Below are 23,329 nucleotides of genomic sequence, written 5' to 3'. Positions count from 1 at the left end.
TGGCAGAAAGTGAAGAGGAACTAAAAACCCTCTTGATGAAAGTGAAAAAGGAGAGTGAAAAAGTTGGCTTAAAGCTCAATATTCAGAAAATGAAGATCATGGCATCTGGTCCCATCACTTCATGGCAAATAGATGGGGAAACAGTGAAAACAGTGTCAGACTTTATTTTTTGGGGCTCCAAAATCACTGCAGATGGTGACTGCAGCCATGAAATTAAAAGACACTCCTTGGAAGAAAAGTTACCAACCTAGATAGCATATTGAAAAGCTGAGACATTACTTTGCCAACAAAGGTCCTTCTAGTCAAGGCTATGGTTTTTCCAGTGGCCATGTATGGATGTGAGAGTTGGACTGTGAAGAAAGCTGAATGTGAAGAATTGATGCTTTTGAACTGTGGTGTTGGAGAAGACTCTTGAGAGTCTCTTGGACTGCAAGGAGATCCAGCTAGTCCATTCTAAAGGAGATCAGTCCTGGGTGTTCATTGGAAGAACTGATGCTAAAGCTGAAGCTCCAGTACTTTGGCCACCTCATGCGAAGAGCTGACTCATTGGAAAAGACTCTGATGCTGGGAGGGATTGGGGGCAGAAGGAGAAGGGGAAGACAGAGGATGAGATGGCTGGATGGCATCACCGACTCGATGGATGTGAGTTTGAGTGAACTCCAGGAGTCGGTGATGGACAGGGAGGCCTGGCGTGTTGCGATTCATGGGGTTGCAAAGAGTCGGACACGACTGAGTGACTGAACTGAACTGAACTTGTGTGTGTGCTCAGTCACTAAGTCATATCTGACTTAGTGACTTGCGACCCCTCGGACTGTATTCCACTGGACTTCTCTGTCATGGGATTTCCCAGGCAAGGATACTGGAGTGGGATGCCATTTCCTTCTCCAGCAGATCTTTCAAACCCAGGGACATAATCAATGTCTCCTGCATTGCAGGCAGGTTCTGTACCTTGCTGAGCCACAAGGAAGCCCTTTATAATATGTACTTTTTATGAATTGTTTTAGAAAATACCTCTCATGGTACTTGCTAAAATTTCAAATAAAATTTGAATTTATATATATTATTTATATATATTATATTTATATTTATAAAATTATATATATTTATTTATATATACTAAAATTTATACTATATATAATTTATATATTTTAATTATATAATTTATATATAGTATATAATATAATATATTGAGTATAGTATATAATATATTGAGTATATTATATATATTTATATAATTTATATATATTATATATTTATATAATTTATATATATTATATATTTATATAATTTATATATATTATATATTTATATAATTTATATATGTTATATATTTTTATATATTATATATTTATATAATTTATATATATATTATATATTTATATATAATTTATATATATTATATATTTATATAATTTATATATATATTATATATTTATATATAATTTATAAAGTAGAAAAAATAGCATCTTAAAATTATTACCATGTAATAGTGACATTCCTTTATTCTAAGTCTCTTATAAGAAAGAGTTTTAACTGTTTCTTAAAGGGCTTGTATCTCTGATACAAGGATGTCTATTACTTATTTAAGATTAAAGGATATCTTAAAGTATCCATGAAATAACCACTGAGTGGTATTTTAAATTTTATAATATTAATAGTTTGTAAAATCCATCAATTATATAATTTACTCTTTATCTAGAAAGCTTCCTGAACTGACTTATTTGAAATATTTGTGTCAAATCTACTGGATCTTCTGTGTGGGGGTGACTATCACTTTTAAAAACAACACTTTGGCTCTTTTCTATAACCCTTCCTGGGTTAATCCAGGGTAATAATTGTCATAATTTTAATGTACTTTATCAATATTTCATTTAGAATTTTCATCTCTAGTTAATAGGGCAATGACCTTACTTTATTATAATATCCTTATCTAGCATTAGAATTACTATCATGGAAAATTAAAATGACAGTGGCTTAGTTTGTGTCTCTCCTCCTAAAAAAAGCCTGAAGATGTAGGTTTAGGTAGTATATTTGGGAAGTGATCCGAGAGTATGGGGAGAGAGAGAAGGAAAAGCAAAGCAAACAAACCAAAAAAGACAGTTTTGTTTCAAAGCTACTACTGTGGGTATTAGGAACCAGTTCTACTCAAGACGCCTGAGAGGTATACAGGATGTTCTCCAGGGATATCTGTAATACAGTCAAGTGGAGGGTCTGCCAGATCCCTTCTGTGGTGAATCAAATTTTGACTTTAACAGTGTTAAGTACCACAATTGTAGGCTTCATTTGCCTCAGAATCGGGGTTCCAGCAGACATTTAATGCTTAGGTGTAAGTCTGAGGCTAGAAAGCCTAAAGTTGGCTGGCAAGGGAAGAGGCCGGTGGTCTGAGCTTGAATATCTGGCACAGATACTAGAAGTGGGCTGAGTGGAAGGGACATGGGGATACCAAAAACATTTGCTATCATCTGCTCCTTTTCTACTCTGATCCACTTGTGTTCACTTTGGTGTGTTTTGTCACTGAGTCTTTAAGCTTGAAGCCGGAATATGTATTAAAGCCAAAATGCAAGTCCCTTTGTAACAAGCTACAGTCAATACTTCTGCAACTGACAATAATTAATTAAGCCTATTAATTATATCAGTCATCTTTTTCTACTACCCATTTTAGACTTCACCATCACTGGCGCTTCTGTTTGTCCAGAATTCTGTGTCCATATTGATGTTGTCTTGATCTTCAGCCCTGGTGTCTGAACCCTCTCTGATCAATCCATGGTTTCTGTAATTGCCTATCCACCATTAGCACCAGATACAAAAGCATCAGAAGCTGCTCCAGACTTTCCTTACTAAAACAGAGTATAAAGGTATTTACAAAGTAAAACAAAATGTCTATATTACCAGATAATTAGTGTTGTGAATATATATGCTAAATATACTATTTTCTTATGATTCTACTTAGTAGAATCTTATGATTCTAAAGTATCATGAGAAAGTTGTTATTGTTTACATAATATTTAGAGAGCAATGCTATTGTTCTCTAAACTTGTTTAGAAAACAGATTTAATGTCTGCTTATCATTTGTGGTTCATACAGTTTAATGACTTGAAAATATTCTTAGATATTTAAACAATTTTTATTATATACATTTTGTTAGTTTTTTGTATATATTTATTAAAATATTTTATCATAGAAGTACTAGATCAAAGAGAAGGACCTTATATGATTTCTTATACATACTGTTTATTACAAATACACATTCTTCAAGGTTTTATGAAAGGCCTCTTGATATTTGAGTCCTTCAAAATATAACATAATAAAGTTAATAAGTTAGAGCCAAGAAAAGTAGTACACACTGTGAAAATTTTAAAATGAGCCCGTTTCCTTATGGAGACTTGCAGTATATAAAATAAGCCAGCTTTTTCTTTCTTTTCAGAGTAGGAGGTGGACACAAAACTCAGTTTGGACAACTAGTAAGATCTTACTCTAGTCAGTCTCTAACTTGGCACCAGCATGAATCCTTGTTGATGAACATCAATGCATTAACCTGGTATTTAGGTTTATTTGACTCCTTTCTGGAGCAGGGAAAGGCTACCCACTCCAGTATTCTGGCCTGGAGAATTCCATGGACTACAGTCCATGGGGTTGCAAAGCATCAGACATGACTGAATGACTTTCACTTACTCCTTTACCACTTTCCATGGTTTTCATGTAAAAGAAAACAGAGTGATAAGAATTTTACAATAGCTTGCCTTATTAAATTCCCAGATTTAAAAGTTATTTCCTGTTATTTTTTTAAGTTTAGATCCATTTTATGGATGAAAACAAAACATTACAAAGAAAACCAAGTACTGATAATGGAGAAGCCTCTTAGAATGGTCAGTGCTCCAGTTTGCATCCTTTCCAATTCACTAGCTAAGATAAGCCTATTACATATTCAAATAAACCATGACAAAAATAAGCGACTCAAATGTTTCCAAATATTTTTACTTATTTTTTACCACTTTATTGGAGCATGTTGGAATTTTAGAGGCACACACACCACAAAAACAGAGTTAGTTCTGTTGTCAGTCTAAATTTTAATACTACTTTGAAAAATGTCCCCCTTAACATAATGTTTCAACCAATAGCAATTTAAGATAAATCCTCCTAGTTCTTCTCAAAATAGCTAATGGCTCCTTTCTGTCTCATTTAGTAAATCAATACATATTGTCATGTGTAAGACATAAGGCATTTTAAAAAGTGTTTTCCCAGTATTTATGAAAAATTATTAGTCAAGAAAAAGTTTAAGAGACATACCTATTTTTATAAAGCTGGGTAGATGCTGAAACAAGATTAAATATATGATCTCATCTTCCATATTTTCCAGAAAACTGTTAAATTTCAAAGGAATACTGTGGTACAGCTATTACAAATATGCTTGCCCTTAGGTGCTGTCGTGTCCCACTCTTTGTGACCCCATGGACCGTAGCCTGTCAGGCTCCTCTGTCCATGGAATTTTCCTGGCAGGAATACTGGAGTGGGTTGCCATTTCCTTCTCTAGGGGACCTTCCCAACCCAGGGATCAAACCTGTGTCTCCTGCATTACAGGAGAATTCTTTACCCACTGAGCCATCAGGGAAGCAGTTTGTTAAAAACAAATCATGCTTGAGACAATCTATTGGGCATAAAAATTACTTCTCTCAGATTTTCTGAAATTTTAAGCATACCACATGTTTATCAGAAAAGTTATACTTACTATCTAAGTTTAAAATTCACTGGCAATTTACTCATTTGAAGGTTGATTACTGTAAGCTCAATTTTACTGAAGATCTTTATAAAAAATCATGTCAGTAGTATTTTACATATTTCAAATCTACTGGTGATGAGAGTAATTCTACATGTTTTTAAGGACTAACATGACAAATTCCATGAAGACTGTAATGAAGCATTAACCTTCAAAATACTTTAAATCTTCTAATTAACAGATATTCTAAAGGCCATTAATATTCCTTTTTCTTGACTTCTAGGAAGCAATAGGAACTATCCCTTAGCCCTCTTCTCCAATATCCGTGTCCAAATACAAATTTTCCTCAACTATAGGGGTCAGACTATGGCTCTCAAGTTGTATCTACCCTTCTGTTTTATAAAGAAAATTTTATTGAAAACCAACCGTGTCCTTTTATGTACTGTAAATGGCCATTTTCGTGATACCACCATAGAGCAGAAAACCTGAGACAGACCGCATGGCTTGAAAAGCAAAATATGTTTACTCTTCATCCTCTTATAGAAAAAGTTCATGACCACTGCATTTTACTATATAGCACAGGGAACTCTGCTCCATATTCTGCAATAATGTAAATGAGAAAGTAATTTGAAAAAGAAAAGATACATGTATATGTATAACTGAATCTCTTCTGTACACCTGAAGTTAACACAACATAGGGATTGAACCTGGGTCTCCTGCATTGCAGGCAGATTCTTTACGTTTGAGCCACCAGGGAAGCCCCAATCAATTAAATACTCCAATATAAAAATTGAAGAAAAACAGTATATTAACTACTGAGTTTCTGAAAACCACTGTTTTACTGCTTCTGATCAAAAGAACCAGTGAATTATATCCAGACACTGAGATTTACTGCAGTTTCCTGGTGAGCCTGAGGGACCATCTTCACTGATACTTCAAAATAAGGAATCATTATTGACTTTTGCTCTACTAATGGCTGTTTAACCCCCTGATCTATATATTCAAATATCTAGAACATAGCAAATATATAGACTATATAGAGTAGCTTCTATTCTCCTAAATGGATTTTTAGTAACAGCCCTGTGACTAGGAAGAAAGAAATGCAGAAATTAAAACTGGAAGTCATTCACTGATTTGATTAGATTTGAAGCTAATCATGACTTCACAACCAGTACAAGATAGGTCACTGCGGGGTTCCTGGTTTGTAATAGCAAACAGTAATTAAATGACCACTCAGTGTTGCCTGAGCACAAATGCATAAAGAAATGATTTGGGAGGCTAAGCGACTACTGGAATAGTGTAATGGGCATAAAACATTCAAGACTATTGTATGGTGTGGACCTTCTATAGTAGAACTTGAACAAATGACAATATCTGGGCTTTAAATTTCTAGTTCCATTCACAAGTAGGAAACTCAAGAATGTCTGTGATTGATAAAAGTTTTATTTCATATGACTAAGGTTCAACATTTTTTTAAAAAACAAAATAAGGTTATTTTTCAGATGGCTGAATTGCAACACAGCCACAGCTTTATCAGTTGTCTACTTTAGCATTAATGTGTTATTGAGGAAACAGTGGACTCATATGAACTGGAAGCAAGCAATAGGAACTATTCCAATATGAGGCATATTCCAATGAATCTGAGTACTCTGAACCTTCAAAGATGGATGAACTATCACTGCCTACAGAAACAATCTCTCCCCTTCCAAAGAAGTTGGCCACCCCTTTGCCAGAGTACTGGATGATGGCTCCTTGACTTAGTTGATGCTTATTGTTAAATACCCACATGAGCTCTTCTTCCTTTTTAAGGTGCTTAGCTAAACTCAGAGATCAAGCTGTTTTGAGGTACATGTCTATCTAGGAGGATATTCATACACACAAGATGCAAGGTTTTGCTATTTCACATCAGCAGAAACTGTTGTTGGTGATGAATGTGGGAATGGATTTTATGGGAACGAGACTAAAGAAGAAGGGTAATAATGTATAGCAGCATTTGGCCCAGTCCTACTGGCATACAAAACAGAATTCTGGACTCACTTTAGCTCAAGTACCTGGAAGTGGCTTCTAAAGTGCTTGCTTGACTGTAACCTCTTCTCATTAGTGAACTATTTTAGAAGTTGAAGGTAACAGGAGGTAGTACAATGTAGAGTCAGGAATCAAAAATCTCAGGAAAACAGAACTATCAAACTTGATTTACTAAAGATATGCTTAAATAATTATGTTTCCTATAACACTGAGAGGACACTCTCTCCATCAAGATCCTGAACAATACATTAGAAATGAGAACATCAGGATGCTTAAATCTCTCATGTGTGACTACCCTCCCAAGGCCAAGGATGACTACTGGAAATGTCAGCTTTGAAAGTCTTCCAGAATTCAACCTTGGTAATGGGATCCTAGTACTGTAGAGGCTAAGGGGTGACACTTAGCAGCCAGAGACATAGTAGTCATGGTTAGCAAAGTGGGCCATGGGGCTGCATTAGTAATCACACAAAACTGATCACATTGCTGTTTGGTTGTGGTGAGTTGATCATGGTCCCTCTGAGCGACAGTTGATTAGGAATCTAAACTTCCTGACTGATGAGTCTAAGTAGAGAACTTATTCAGTCTTGAATTGCAAAGACTCATATTCCTGATATGAGAACTCCTGAATATCAAAAGATATCAATATAAAGTGGCAAAATGTATTTATAGACAGTTCATAGCAAAAGAAATGCATTTACACATCACCTTGTAGATTATCACCAACTGTCTTTTAGAGCTATAAGGGTTTCATAGTATTTTATTTCAATTATAAATCAGAATTACATTCAACCAATTTTATGATTTTTCACATATTGATCAGTATTTTGATGAAATTCTAGAAATAGTAGACTATATTCACAATTCAAATTATGCTTGCATTCATTTGTATGGAAATATTTGTTCTAATAATGAGTTCTACTTAACTGAAATCATGTTGCTCCTTGGAGTTATAGAACTTAGAAGTCAGGGTGAAGATAGCAATCAATAAGTCATTGCTTCTCTAATAAGTAATTTTCAGTTAATCGTGTTGAAATTTTTTTTTTTTTTTTTTGGCTGTGCTGGGTCTTTGTTGCTATGTGAGCTTTTCTCTAGTTGCAGGGTTACTCTTCGTTGCAGTGTGCAGCTCTCTCACTGCGGTGGCTTCTCTTGTGGCAGCATGGGCTCTAGGATGTGCTGGCTTCAGTAGTTGCTGTGCATGGGCTCAAAAATTGCAGTTTGGACTCGAGAGCACAGGCTCAGTAGTTGCAGCACATGGGCTTAGTCGCTCTGTGACATGTGGAATTTTCCTGGATGAGGGACAAACTCCTGTCTCCTTCATTGGCTGGTGGATTCTTTACCACTGAGCCACCAGGGAAGCCCATGTTGAATTGTTAAGGGAAACCCAATGATAACTTTACCCGTGTTTGGAAGAAATAATCCAAGAAGAGTGGTCTAAGGAAGCCAACATACCATGAATACTCAAGAATGGGACAGAAAGTATAGTAATCTGTGCAAGAATGACTGAATTTCAGAATCAGAGGCTCAACTATCTAGTTCTAATGTGGTTGTGACTGCAACATGCCTCTTCACATGGAAAGGAGCCTGATCCTAGACCTATAGAAAGGAAGATAGTGGGCTAAAGAAGAATCCTAGATGAGATGAATATGTGTATATGTGTTCAGTCAGTCCAAATCTTTGTGACCCCATGAACTGTAGCCCACCAGCCTATTCTGTCCATGGGATTTTTCAGGCAAAAATCCTGGAGCAGCTTGCCATTTCCTCCTCCAGGGGATCTTCCCAAATCAAGAGTCAATCCCATGTCTCCTGTATTTGCAACAGATTCTTTACCACTGAGCTACCTGGGAAGCCCCTTGCTTCTGCCTTCTAAATTTATTATTGAAATAAGTCACTTTTGGAGAAATGTCTATTAAGATCTTCTGCTCATTTTTTGATTGGCTCATTTTTTTGATGTTGAGTGGTATGTGCTCTTTGTATATTTTGGATATTAACCCCTTGCTAATAGCTGTCATCAAAAGTCTGCAAAAAATAAATGCTGGAGTGGGTGGGGAAAAATCCTCCTACATTATTGGTGGGAATGTAAATTGGTGCAACCACTGTGTAAAACGGTACGGAGGTTCCTTAAAAAACTGAAAAATAGAACTACCACATGACCCAGTTGGGTCATATTGGGTCATATAACCATTTTCTGGTTATATATCCAGAAAAACAGCTAAAGTAATACTGGATAGCTTATATTTAGGGAGTCCAAATGATGAACTGACCCCATTTTCATCTAAATTAGAAAAGCCAACATCAAATTCCTAAAGGTGCTATCTCAGGTTAAATTATGTTTCCATAATATGCAGATGCTGCTGCTGCTGCTAAGTCGCTTCAGTCATGTCCGACTCTGTGCGACCTCGTAGATGGCAGCCACCAGGCTCTGCTGTCCCTGAGATTCTCCAGGCAAGAACACTGGAGTGGGTCGCCACTTCCTTTTCCAGTGCATGCATGCATGCATGCTAAGTTGCGTCAGTCGTGTCCGACTCCGTGTGACCCTATGGACAGCAGCCTACCAAGCCTTTCCATCCACAAGATTCTCTAGGCAAGAATACTGGAGTGGGTTGCCATTTCCTTCTCCAGCACACTGCCCCAAAGACATGGCCACATTCAGCAGGATGAGAGAAAGTCATCTTGTTTCTAATGTTGTTGGGATGCCTCTCAGTCTAGGTATACAGAATTAATTCAAAAAGGAGATTCTTTGTAAGAAAGTACTTTGGTATAACTCAATATCATTATTTTGGGGGTGAGGAGATCAAGGTATGATAAGCAATATACCCACATCAACTCACTTTTCTTTCACTAAATGTCATTTTAAACTGTTTCCTTGGAATGTTTATAGACTCATAGACAGGAGCCCCAGCCCCCAGGACTTGAGATACATCTCTTTCTCCATCTGTGATATCCAAAATGTCTTGTTTCTGTCATTTAAGGTGTTGCTTCTGGCGCTCGGGAAGTGATTTGTCTAGTAAAACAGGCTTCACAATAACTTGGATTAGAACTAGTAAGGTTAAGACCACTGGAAAGTTACCTGAGGCACTTAAAAACTAACCCCAGGCTCTAAATACAGAGATTCCTATTTAGTTGGATTGGTTTAGCACCTGGGCAGTTCCCTAGGTGATTTTAGTAGGCAAACATGTTTGAAAGCCACAGGTTTAGTTTCTTAAATCCTGCCTGCTATTGTCCATCGATTCAAACACCCAGAAGAATTAATTGGAATGACTTCAACTGGAAAAAAAAAGTCACCTCTGCATGGATTCCTGAGATGATGTTGCTGCTACTTCTGAAATTGCTTTCTCAGACCAGTGCGGTTCAATATTTCAGCTCCCCAAGGCAATCTTTCTCCCCTCCATTTTTATTTTTTGGTAGCAGCAAGCTTTTTATTTAATGAGCTTTGTTGACTGAAAATAAATGCAAACTGTGTTTTATTTGGGGCAAAATGAGAACTATATTCAAGAAGAAATCCTCTTAGTAATTCTGAGGAACTGCTCCAAAGAGGTTGGGATGAGATCAGCACATATGTGATTTTGGAGAAAGGGGTACGCACAGTCAAGAACACATTTTGACTGAAGTGATACCGACCAGGGTTCTGAGCCTTCCGAGAAGAAATTGTCTAGAGGCCAGACAAGAAATTCAGGCAAGGCTTCACTAGGGCCCCTGCTGTAGCAGAGGAAGCAAGAATAAGCAGCGAGTTCCATTGTTTACTGGCTTGGTGATGGAGGTGAACTTGTCCCTTCTATGGGGTGAGTACAGGGGTGTGTCCAGGGGTCAGGTCAGTGGAGTGGCCAGGTGGCTTGTCCACACCTCTGGTGGTGTTGAATGCAGGAAGAATGCTCAGTAGCCTGTTTTTGCTCCCAATACCCAGTTTTTGCTCCAGGTTGCCACACATTTTTAGTTACATTTGTTCAAGACACAGGAAATGCAGGTTTTATATGTAAGTGTATAGGTATCACATTGAATCTCAAAATTAGTCACCGTTTTTCACTCTCAGACTCCATTCTCCTGCCGTGTAATCCATAGTTCACCACAGATTGCTTCTCTGGCTCTAAGGTCTAAAGTTGAGGGGTAGCTGATTTCGTGCTTCTCTGTAGGTCTCAAACTAATGGTTTATAGCTAGAACTCCCTAGTGTTAGGTAATAGACATCATCTTGGCAGCCTAGCAACAAGTGGCAAAATATTTTTCTATTTACCTTTCCTAAAAGATCTATGGGCTGTCATATTTCTCCCCTAAGAAAGGTTTCAGTTTAGTCTGCACATTAATATTATCTGAAGCACTTTAAGTGTCTCCATGCCAGGTCACACTTCAACCAATTAAGTCAACCTCTGGAAGCTGGAAGAGGTTTCTAAAAGCCCAAATACCTTCTAAAGATCTGGAAAGCTGTGGCTGCTTATCAAAGCCAAAGATACTCTCCTGGCCTCAGGCTAAGCCCTCCTGAAGTCTGTGTTTACTTAGAAAGCTACAAGCGGTCAGTACAGCACATTATGAAAACAATTCTGTGGGATAGCCAGCTACAGAGTTACACAATTGCCCATGACAGGCCTCAGGATTTAGTGCAGTAGTTTCCAATGATTGCTATAATGAGTTATCTGAAAATTAGTAGTTTATAACACATTAAACTTATTTGCTTATAATTCCAGAGATCAAAATCCAAAATGGGTCTCCTTGGGCTAAAATCAAGGTGTTGGCATGGCTGTGTTCCTTTCAGAAGCTCTACCAGAGAATCTCTTTCGTCTTTCAGCTTCCCGAGGCCAACTGCATTTCTTGGCCTGTGGAGTTCCAACCAGCAATTGCATCACTCTGACCTGTTTCCGGCTTTCAACCTTCCGTCTTTAATTTAGAGGGATGCTTGTGATTACTTACATTGGGCCCACCTGGCTAATCTAGGATACTCTCTCCAAAGAGACACCACCTCACACCTCTTAGAATGGCTATTACTAAAAAAGACAAGAAACAACAAGTGTTAGCAAGAATGTAGAGAAAAGAGAACCATACACTGTTGGTGGGAATGTAAACTGGTGCAGCCATTTACGAATTTGCCTCCATAGAAAACAATATGGAGGTTCTTTTATCTCTTCAATTATTTAAAATATTACTGTAGTGCACTATGCTTTAGGTTGTTCTATTTTATCCTTTGGATATTATCCATCCTGAATGTGGTTCCTACTGACTCATCTCATGGGACGTGTTGCTTGATGTGGATTTTATCTTTTATTGTAGCTTCATTTTTAATGTCCTACCATTCATCATGCACACATTTGGAGTGCTAGAAAATTAAGAGACAACAACTGCATTTATTTCTATTAGGATTTCTAACAATATTGCTGAAACAGAGACAGTCATTATATTGATTTCTGGTTTTGGTATATTCTTGCCTGGAAAATTCCAAGAATGGAGGAGCCTGGTAGGCTACAGTCCATGGGGTTGCAAAGAGTCGAACACGACTGAGCAACTTCACTTTAGCATGTGAGGAGTTAAAATTTGTAGTTCACATTCATGCCTGGAGGAAGCTTGAGATTTATATAGAGCATAGAAGACTTTTCCCTATTTTCCAATCAGTCACAGGGAGAGACAAGCTGCATTGTTTTCTTTGAGTCAATAAGTAGAATATTTTAGTTTTCTTTTTCTTTTTTTTTAAATTTTAAATGGAAATTTTATTTACAGCATATTTTAAAACTATAATAGATACATATAAATTTTATTTATTTTTCTTTTTTTTAAATTTTATTTTTAAACTTTACATAATTGTATTAGTTTTGCCAAATATCAAAATGAATCCGCCACAGGTATACATGTGTGTAGTTTTCTGTACTGAGACCACATGCTATTCAAAATGACAAATCCAACTTTCATATCTTATAGTAGAAACTCAGGTGCCCTGCACAGATTCTCTTTAGTACACCAGGATATCAATTCCCCAGTATGCTGATACCTGATACCTGCCTCTTTTCCAGAAATTGCTTCTGGCTAAGGAGAGCTATTCAATCTGAAAATTTATCTACCTACATCATGGGCTGCAATAGATGACCCACTGAAGCCAGACCAGAAAAGTGTAAACCCTTATTCTCTACTATGGGGTAGATTATTCTGCTATGCTTTATGTGCTAGAATTGTCACTGTGGTTTGTATCAAGGCTTTCCCTTTCCTAATCTGCTTTATTTGCTCTTTTATAGGATTTTCATTAAGAACTTTCTTGAATAAATATTTGCACATGAATCCCTGACTCCAGCTATTTCTGGGGAATCCAGAACACAGTCCCATTTCCAAGAAAAATTCTTACTACTCCCTTTCTCTATCTAAAGCTATGGTGGTAGCTAATCAGTAGCTTTTGCAAAATGGGAATTGTTCTTTATTTCAAGCTCAAGATTGAATTTAATTTTATTGTTGTTACATTTTTATCTAGCTGCTTGGAATAGGCAAGGAGTTTCATATGAACTCATCCTGCCATGCTGCAACTTAAATAATAAAAAAAATAATTCTCTATATCTAACTTCATTCTTAGTTTCTCTGGATAATATAGTTATATTTGACCTGTGTAGTTTAAGCCATCTGTAAATTAGAGTTGAAACTAAAGCATTATGTAAAAGTTTTCTTACACTTAGTGTGAATCTTAAAGCATGGATTGGAGTTATTTGACTACATAAATCACTTCAGATTGAGATAAGGGGACAGAAAAAGAAGCATAATTACCTCCATACTGGTAATGGAAATTAGCACAGCTTTTTTGGAAAGCAATTTGGCACTATGTACCATGGATATTAAAAATACTCACACAATTGGGCTCAATTCTACTTCTTTGCTAAGGAAACTTTTTAAGGACAAAAAATAGAAGGAAAGCATGCATAAAATGGCAATGATATTTAGTTTTACCATAGAGAGTAATTAAAAACAACCTAAATGCTACCCAAAAGATGAGTGTACAATAAATATAAAACTGCATAGCTGAAAATGAACCCAACTGAGTTCTCTAAATAATTTATCAGATTTAAATAAAACTCTTGAGTTAGGCAGGCTCTGCTCTATACTCAGACACAGAAACAGGTGTTGTTTTTTTTTGTAATCAACCTGGTAAACAAATTGAGTAACATTATGGTTGAAGGCACCCAAAGGCACTTGAGCAAACGACTTTATCAGTGCTATAAAAGTATCCACTGAATTGAACTTTTAGGATCGATAAATGCTGCTATTAATACAGTGTTATAAATATCTTTTGAAATTACTGTTTTCTTTTTTTTCAGATAAATACCCAAGGGTGGGTATTTCTGATGGATAAGTATAAAATTTTTTATTTATCCATTAGGTAAGATATCTGTGAATGTTATTGATCAAATTTTCTAAATCATTACTCTTTTTAAGCTAGTTCCCTAACAAGTATCAATCAGTTCAATTCAGTTCAGTTCAGTCACTCAGTCATGTCTGCCTCTTTGCAACCCCATGAATTGCAGCACACCAGGCCTCCCTGTCCATCACCAACTCCCGGAGTTAACCCAAACCCACATCAAGCGAGTCGGTGATGCCACCCAGCCATCTCATCCTCTGTCATCCCCTTTTCCTCCTGCCTCCAATCCCTCCCAGCATCAGAGTCTTCTCCAATGAGTCAACTCTTCACATGAGGTGGCCAAAGTACTGGAGTTTCAGCTTTAGTATCATTCCTTCCAAAGAACACCCAGGACTGATCTCCTTTAGAATGGACTGGTTGGATCTCCTTGCAGTCTATGGGACTCTCAAGAGTCTTCTCCAAAACCACAGTTCAAAAGCATCAATTCTTTGTTGCTCAGTCCAACTCTTTCTTCACAGTCCAACTCTCACATCCATACATGACTACTGGAAAAACCATAGCCTTGACTAGATGGACCTTTATTGGCAAAGTAATGTCTCTGCTTTTGAATATGCTATCTAGGTTGGTCATAACCTTCCTTCCAAGGAGTAAGCGTCTTTTAATTTCATGGCTGCAATCACCATTGCAGTGATTTTGGAGCCCCCCCAAATAAAGTCTGACACTGTTTCTATTGTTTCCCCATCTATTTCCCATGAAGTGATGGGACCAGATGCCATGATCTTAGTTTTCTTAGTTGAGCTTTAAGCCAACTTTTTCACTCTCCTCTTTCACTTTCATCAAGAAGCTTTTTAGTTCCTCTTCACTTTCTGCCATAAGGGTGGTGTCATCTGCATATCTGAGGTTAATATTTCTCCCAGCAATCTTGATTCCAGCTTGTGCTTCTTCCAGCCCAGTGTTTCTCATGATGTACTAACACCCAAAAAAGATGTCCTTTTCATTATAGGGTACTTGAATGCAAAAGTAGGAAGTCAAGAAACACCTGAAGTAACAGGCAAATTTGGCCTTGGAATATGGAATGAAGTAGGGCAAAGAGTTTTGCCAAGAGAACACACTGGTCATAGCAAACACCCTCTTCCAACAACACAAGAGAAGACTCTACACATGGACATCACCAGATGATCAACACTGAAATAAGATTGATTATATTCTTTGCAGCCAAAGATGGAGAAGCTCTATACAGTCAGCAAAAACAAGACCAGGAGCCGACTGTGGCTCAGACCATGAACTCCTTATTGTCAAATTCAGACTTAAATTGAAGAAAGTATGGAAAACCACTAGACCATTCAGGTATGACCTAAATCAAATCCCTTATGATTATACAGTGGAAGTGAGAAATAGATTTAAGGGACTAGATCTGATAGAGTGCCTGATGAACTATGGGCTGAGGTTCGTGACATTGTACAGGAGACAGGGATCAAAACCATCCCCATGGAAAAGAAATGCAAAAAGGCAAAATGGCTGTCTGGGGAGGCCTTACAAATAACTGTGAAAAGAAGAGAAGCAAAAAGCAAAGGAGAAAAGGAAAGATATAAGCATCTGAATGCAGAGTTCCAAAGAATAGCAAGAAGAGATAAGAAATCCTTCCTCAGCAATCAATGCAAAGAAATAGAGGAAAACAACAGAATGGGAAAGACTAGAGATCTTTTCAAGAAAATTAGAGATACCAAGAGAACATTTCATGCAAAGATGGGCTCGATAAAGGACAGAAATGGTATGGACCTAACAGAAGCAGAAGATATTAAGAAGAGGTGGCAAGAATACACAGAAGAACTGTACAAAAAAGATCTTCATGACCCAGATAATCACAATGGTGTGATCACTGACCTAGAGACAGACATCCTGGAATGTGAAGTCAAGTGGGCCTTAGAAAGCATCACTACGAACAAAGCTAGTGGACGTGATGGAATTCCAGTTGAGCTATTTCAAATCCTGAAAGATGATGCTGTGAAAGTGCTGCACTCAATATGCCAGCAAATTTGAATAACTCAGCAGTGGCCACAGGACTGGAAAAGGTCAGTTTTCATTCCAATCGCAAAGAAAGGCAATGCCAAAGAATGCTCAAGCTACTGCATGATTGCACTCATCTCACTCACTACTAAAATAATGCTAAAAATTCTCCAAGCCAGGCTTCAGCAATACATGAAACATGAACTTCCAGATGCTCAAGCTGGTTTTAGAAAAGGCAGAGGAACCAGAGATCAAATTTCCAACATCCGCTGGATCATGGAAAAAGCAAGAGAGTTCCATAAAAAAACATCTATTTCTGCTTATTGACTATGCCAAAGCCTTTGACTGTGTGGATCACAATAAACTGTGGAAAATTCTGAAAGAGATGGGAATACCAGACCACCTGACCTGCCTCTTGAGAAACCTATATGCAGGTCAGGAAGCAACAGTTAGAACTGGACATGGAACAACAAGTATCAATAGAGACATGTAACTTTATCACACTCTAAAACCGTACTTGTAATTCTGACAATTATTAATTAATAAACTATTTTGCTGAATTATATATGATAATATTTTCAGTCTTCTTTGAGAATTGTTGCTGTTTACATTATTTTCAGCTGTGCTCGAGACTTTCTATGTAAGAAATCATGCCATACGAAAATGGGGATAGTTTAATTGTTTCCAATATTTTTGCTTGTTGTATGTTTTATTTGCTTTTCTTACATTATTTCACTGGTGAGGTATTACAATAAAGTGTTCCGTAAGAGTGGTAACAGTGAATGTCTTTGACTTGGTCATAATGTTATAGGGAAAACATTCATTCTTTTACTAGTAAGAGGACTATTAGCTGCAGTGTTTCTAATGTTCTAATCAATTTCAGGAAACTTCCATCCATTTCTATTCACCGAGACGTTTTCTAAAATGAGTAAATATTCAATTTTGTTAAATGTCAAGTACACTCTACTTTCTTAAATTACTTGCTATGTTAAATTACACTGAAGGGTTTTTGAGCATTAAACCATGCTTATATTTTTTGGATAAACTCCATTGGTATTGATGTATTTTCATTTTCTTATATTGCTGGATCCAGTTTGTCAATAATTTGATGGTTTGTATCTTTATTTGTACATATAACTTTTTACAGTTTGTATAATACTGGTATCATTTCCTAAATTTTTGTTATCACTTAGTAAAGCCCTTGGATCTGAAGGTTTTTTTGACTGAATGTTTTCAACTATACTTAGGGTTTCATTAAAAGTTATAGTATTGTTCAGGTTATCATTTCTTCAGTAAGATTTAATGTTTGTTTATTTCAAAGTACGTGGCCAATATATCTAAGTTTTCAAACTTATGGCCATATAATAGTCTGTAATATTCCACTATCGCCTTTTAAATGTCACTAAGTCTGTAGTGATATAACTGTCATTTCAGATACTTGTTTTCAGCATGTTTTCACTTTTTTCTTCATTATTCTAGCTGGAAGTTAAGTCAATTGAGCTATGTTTCCACCAATTTCAAAATGAAATAAAGTGTCTATTTATTCATATCCTTTAACAATAAAGCCAGATTGGCAGATGGTTTTGGAAGCCTTAGGTAATTCTCTTGGTCTTTAATTATGAATCTGAAGCTTGTATGTGTTAATGTGCTACAGTTGATAATTGCATCTTAAAAGAGCACTGTTTTTCCATTTTAATGCCTGATGATTTCAGTTTGCAGAGAATTGAATAATACTTGAAAATACTAATGGCAGTAGAGAACCTGCATTAATTCCATTGAGATAGTTTTTGTTCTCCAATCATTTCTGACGAGCCAAGAGGAAATGTAAAATACCTATATTGATACCAGACAATTTAGCTTTCTGATTATTGTGCTTTGCATTCTATTTACATATTTGCTTTTCAGGGCTAAATTGATACCAACATTAGCTATACAAGAATTTCTGGTAATTAAGTTAAAAATAATTAGTCCATCTCCTTTTATCCAATGTGTTAGTATGTATTCTCCCTTTTAGGCTGGGGATACAGCACATTTTATAGCTTCTAATACTGTATCTGCATCAGTACACTCTCAATGAAACTAAGGATTTGATACCAAAAAAACCACAAAAAACAAAAAACACATCTTTGATCCTCAGCAGACAGCAAATATATCTGATTAGAAAACAGTATACATATACAATGGCAATTTCTCTCTACTGTATTATGTTATTTTATAATCAAACTTAGTCTTGTTTATTTCATGTACATGAAAATTCAATAACATGGTAAACCTGTTATTGAAGGTTTAGTAGCATATCAAAGCCATAATCCCAGAGAAGAGGGGACTCTTCAGAGAAATATGTCCAGCCCAACCCACCCACTCATCCAAGCAAAACTTACATCCTCAGGTTTGGTGTTGGTCACATCCTCACACCCTGTCACATAGCCTGTGCTTATTGAATTTTTCTGAACTTAATGGAAGGGATTATCCACCTCTGAAGTCTCCTTCTAATAAGATTACTGTCACATGTATCTGATTTTGAACCTGGCTATCATAAAATGCATCATTTTTTACACTGAACTTAAATTTGTTTCCTCATAACCTTGACCGTTCTGTGCTATTTCTGCCTCCTAAAGATGAGCAAAGTCACTCTAATCCCTTTCCAAATCATATACACACACACACAAAATGTACCCAAAAACAGTTACCAAATGACTTCTCTTCTTTCACTCATTGATTCCTCAGATTTTTCTCCAGATATAATGCTTTCAAGACAGCTCGTTATTTGACTTTTTTCAGTTACACTGGAAGTTTTCATTATTCTTCTTTAGTTGTGATTATACTGCTGTTGTTTTATAGTTGCTAAGTTGTGTCTGACTCTTTTATGACCCCATGGACTGTAGCCCACCAGTCTCCTCTGTCCATGGGATTTCCTAGGCAAGAATACTGGAGGGGGTTTCCATTTTATTCTCCAGGGGATATTTGCAACCTAGGGGTCGAACCAGCATCTCTTGCACTGGCAGGTAGATTCCTTACCACTGAGTAATAAGGGAAGCCTTGTGGTTCCATCTATCTATTTATCTGCAGTAGCCACTCCCAAAGTATTACAGTTAGTTCCTGAAAACTCCTCTGAAAGCATATATGAAAACACATGGCTATGTGATAAAGTAAAAAGGATCACTGCAGATGGTGACTGCAGCCATGAAATTAAAAGACGCTTACTCCTTGGAAGGAAAGTTATGACCAACCTAGATAGCATATTCAAAAGCAGAGACATTACTTTGCCAACAAAGGTCCATCTAGTCAAGGCTATGGTTTTTCCTGTGGTCATGTATGGATGTGAGAGTTGGACTGTGAAGAAAGCTGAGCACCGAAAAATTGATGCTTTTGAAGTGTGGTGTTGGAGAAGACTCTTGAGAGTCCCTTGGACTGCAAGGAGATCCAACCAGTCCATTCTGAAGGAGATCAGCCCTGGGATTTCTTTTGAAGAAATGATGCTAAAGCTGAAACTCCAGTACTTTGGCCACCTCATGCGAAGGGTTGACTCATTGGAAATGACTCTGATGCTGGGACGGATTGGGGGCAGGAGGAAAAGGGGACAACAGAGGATGAGATGGCTGGATGGCATCACTGACTCGAGGGACATGAGTCTGAGTGAACTCTGGGAGTTGGTGATGGACAGGGAGGCCTGGCGTGCTGCAATTCATGGGGTCGCAAAGAGTCGGACACAACTGAGCAACTGAACTGAACTGAAAATGACCTTTTATCCAAGCCAGAGCAACTTTATTCCAGTGGTTGTATTTTGTAATTCATCCAGAATCATTTATTGCCAAAGACTATAGAGGATGTTTCCGTTAAGCAGTTTTCCCCCAAATTGGAGTCTGTTATGAATTGAATCATGTCCCTTGAAAATAGATATGTTAAAATCTGAACACTGGCACCTGTAAATTTGAACTTATTTGGAAACAGGGTCTTTGCAGATATAATTGAATTAATGAGATCATTTTGGAAAGGGGAGCTAATTTAGCAAGACTGGTATTAAGAGGGAAAGTTGGTCACACGCATACAGGGAAAACGTCATGTGAAGACAGAGAAAGAAACGGGAAAGAGGCATCTACAGCCAAAAAGATGGGGTTACCAGAAGCTCAAAGAAGTAAGGAAAAAAACCCATAGACTCTTAAGAGGAGGCAGGGTCTGATGGCACCTTGATTTCAGATATCTAGCCTGCATAACTGGAGAAAATAAATTTCTGTTTCAAGCTACCTGGTCTGTGGTCATTTGCTATGACAGCCCTGGGAAACTAACAGGACGTGAAAGGTATTACATATTACCAGCAAAACAACTCAATTGCTATAGTAACTTGGTTTCTTGTCTTTAAAATTAGATTTATGGTGTACTCTGATTCTGGCATCTTCTTGAAGTTGCTGCTGCTGCTAAGTTGCTTCATTTGTGTCCAACTCTGTGCGACCCCATAGACGGTAGCCCACCAGGCTCCCCCATCCCTGGGATTCTCCAGGCAAGAACACTGGAGTGGGTTGCCATTTCCTTCTCCAATGCATGAAAGTGAAAAGTGAAAGTGAAGTCGCTCAGTCGTGTCTGACTCTTCGCGACCCCATGGACTGCAGCCTACCAGGCCCCTCTGTCCATGGGATTTTCCAGGCGAGACTACTGGAGTGGGGTGCCATTGTTCTTGAAGTTACTAAGGACATATTCCAACTGGAGCCTTTCCTCTTTTCTAAAAGTGAAAGTGAAGTCGCCTAGTCGTGTCTGACTCTTTGTGACCCCATGGACTGTAGCCTACCAGGCTCCTCTGTCCATGGGATTTTCCAGGCAATAGTACTGGAGTGGATTGCCATTTCCTTCTCCAGGGGATCTTCCCGATCCAGGGATCGAATCCAGGTCTCCTGCATTGTAGACAGACGCTTTACCGTCTGAGCCACCAGGGAAGTCTTTTCTAAAGTTGGCCATAAATGGCTGTGTCAAATACTGGGGGCAAGACGAGCCTTCAGAAAATAAATCTGGGTGATGGAAGGCAGAGTTGATACTCAAGAGACAGTGTCTCTCTAGGTTTCCATCTCTTTGGACTGAGAAACTAGGAATATAACCATGGCTGATGGTAATTCCATTATTCAGGATGAACTATCTCTTTCTGGTTTTCTAGGTTATATTTGTTTGTTCACGAGTACTATTAAAAAGGTAGGAAAAAGAAGGACATTGCATAAAATAATGATTTTTTAAAAATTAGGAGATACTCCTTTGGCCATGGATCACAGGATAGAGGAGAGTAAAGAGATGCTGGAATCAAGGAAATGAATTCTCAGATTGTTGTTGCAAGAATCTAATTGTGTAAAGTGAGAACCATAATCTGTAGGAATGAAACTATAGGCTATTTAATTTCTAGAGAATAAACTTAGTACTGGAGGATCCATGAAATACTTTCAATGTATTAAGGAAAAAAAGAGAGAAGCTTAACCTTTACTCATAATAAAACATGTACAGTTTTAAAATTTTCAGGTCCATGTGGTTTTGTCTTAAGTAAACTTAGTTTTTAAACCTTGCATAACTAGTGGGAAAAATTAATTTTTGTAATGCCAACTCATTTTTAATAAGCAAAACAGTGTCTTAGGGGAAAATTACAACAATGGTTTTTGATGCTGGCAGCTCAGGGTCATTGCCTTAGGCCTACTTCATTCTCCATGGTTTGCTCCCATAGGTGGGTTGATACGCTGCTGTCTGCTCATACAGCAATTTCAATTAGAGAGATAAACAGAACCAAGGTTATTTCTTCTTGTTTTAGAATTGAGAACAATTTTCTTTTCAGAGAAATATAAAACTGCTACTCTCAATTTTATGAGGTTATGTGCATATGGGTTAAAAGAATTCCAGAAGTGGTGTACTCTATTTATTGCCAAAATATGAAGCTAATTTATATTCATTTATACTGGAAGTAGGACACACTTGACAGCTATTAATCCATACAGTAATTAACATTAGCTTTGCAAGCTGAAGATAATATAAAAAGCTTATGCTGAGATATAAAATATTTCAATGGATCATAATTAACACACAACTTCAGTTTCTGATTAATCATTTTTTCTTACATTGTTTGATGGCTTATGCCTAATTAATGAAAATGAATATAAAATTTTGGTACTATACTCTGGAAGTCCAATAAAGAATTATTTCAGTTTGCTATTATTCTTCATGTATTGATTAAGGTTTGGCTGGTTTCATATAAAATTATTATTACCACGAAGTCTTAAAATCATTAAAAAATACAAAGTTTTTATTCTCTTCCTAGAACTCTAAAGAACATATTAAGTGTGTTGTCATAAGGAAATTACATTTTAAATCATACTTTTAGCAATTACATTGTTCAGGACTGTCATTCTCTGATTACTTTTTATGTATAATATTTGAATTTGTTATATTCTCTATCAAAACCTACAGCAATATTTTAAAAGAAGGTTACAAATTTAGCAACATTGAAAATAATGTCATAATATATAAAACTGAAATCATTAGTAACTGGTTATTTCCTAAATGAAAGATATTTGCTAATGTATTATTGCTAAAATATTACTCTTGTCTCCAGGATGCTCCTTTCTAATTATTTTAATTGAGGTATTATGAAATAGTGATAATACTGTCTGAAAAAGTAACTCCAGTACCTTTTACTTGTGGCTCCACAGGTGATAATTAGCCAAAGTCTGGATTCCTTTCCACCTCAGATAGATAACATCGCCCTGTGTTATGAGGACACATTACATTCCTGGTCTATTTAACCACATCAAATGAATACCACTCTTTCAAAGAGGAATTTATATAAGGTCATAAACTGTTACTACGAAACAACTCAAAACTCTAATGATTAGTAATGAATTTGAGATTTTGCATATATTTTCCTCTTTTTAATCAAACTAATTTTCAAAGTTCTCAATGATCTATTCATAGCTCTTTGACTATCATCACACTGAAATATTCAACTGTACCTTGGAGTTGGTAAATTCCTTAAAGACTCACATGAACATTTGTAGGTCAGTTCAGTTCAGTCGCTCAATCATCTGACTCTTTGTAACCCCGTGGACTGCAGCACGCCAGGCCTCCAACTCCCAGAGTTTACTCAAACTCATGTCCATTGAGTCGGTGATGCCATCCAACCATCTCATCCTCTGTCGTCCCCTTCTCCTCTGGCCTAAATCTTTCCCAGCATCAGGGTCTTTTCCAATGATCAGCTCTTTGCATCAGGTGGCCAAAGTATTGGAGTTTCAACTTCAGCATCAGTCCT

Source organism: Bos indicus, chromosome 12 (genome assembly GCF_029378745.1).
Source record: "Bos indicus isolate NIAB-ARS_2022 breed Sahiwal x Tharparkar chromosome 12, NIAB-ARS_B.indTharparkar_mat_pri_1.0, whole genome shotgun sequence".
In the NCBI taxonomy this organism is placed as follows: Eukaryota; Metazoa; Chordata; class Mammalia; order Artiodactyla; family Bovidae; genus Bos; species Bos indicus.
The sequence above is the reverse complement of the archived record's forward strand: the minus strand, read 5'-3'. Positions refer to the sequence as shown.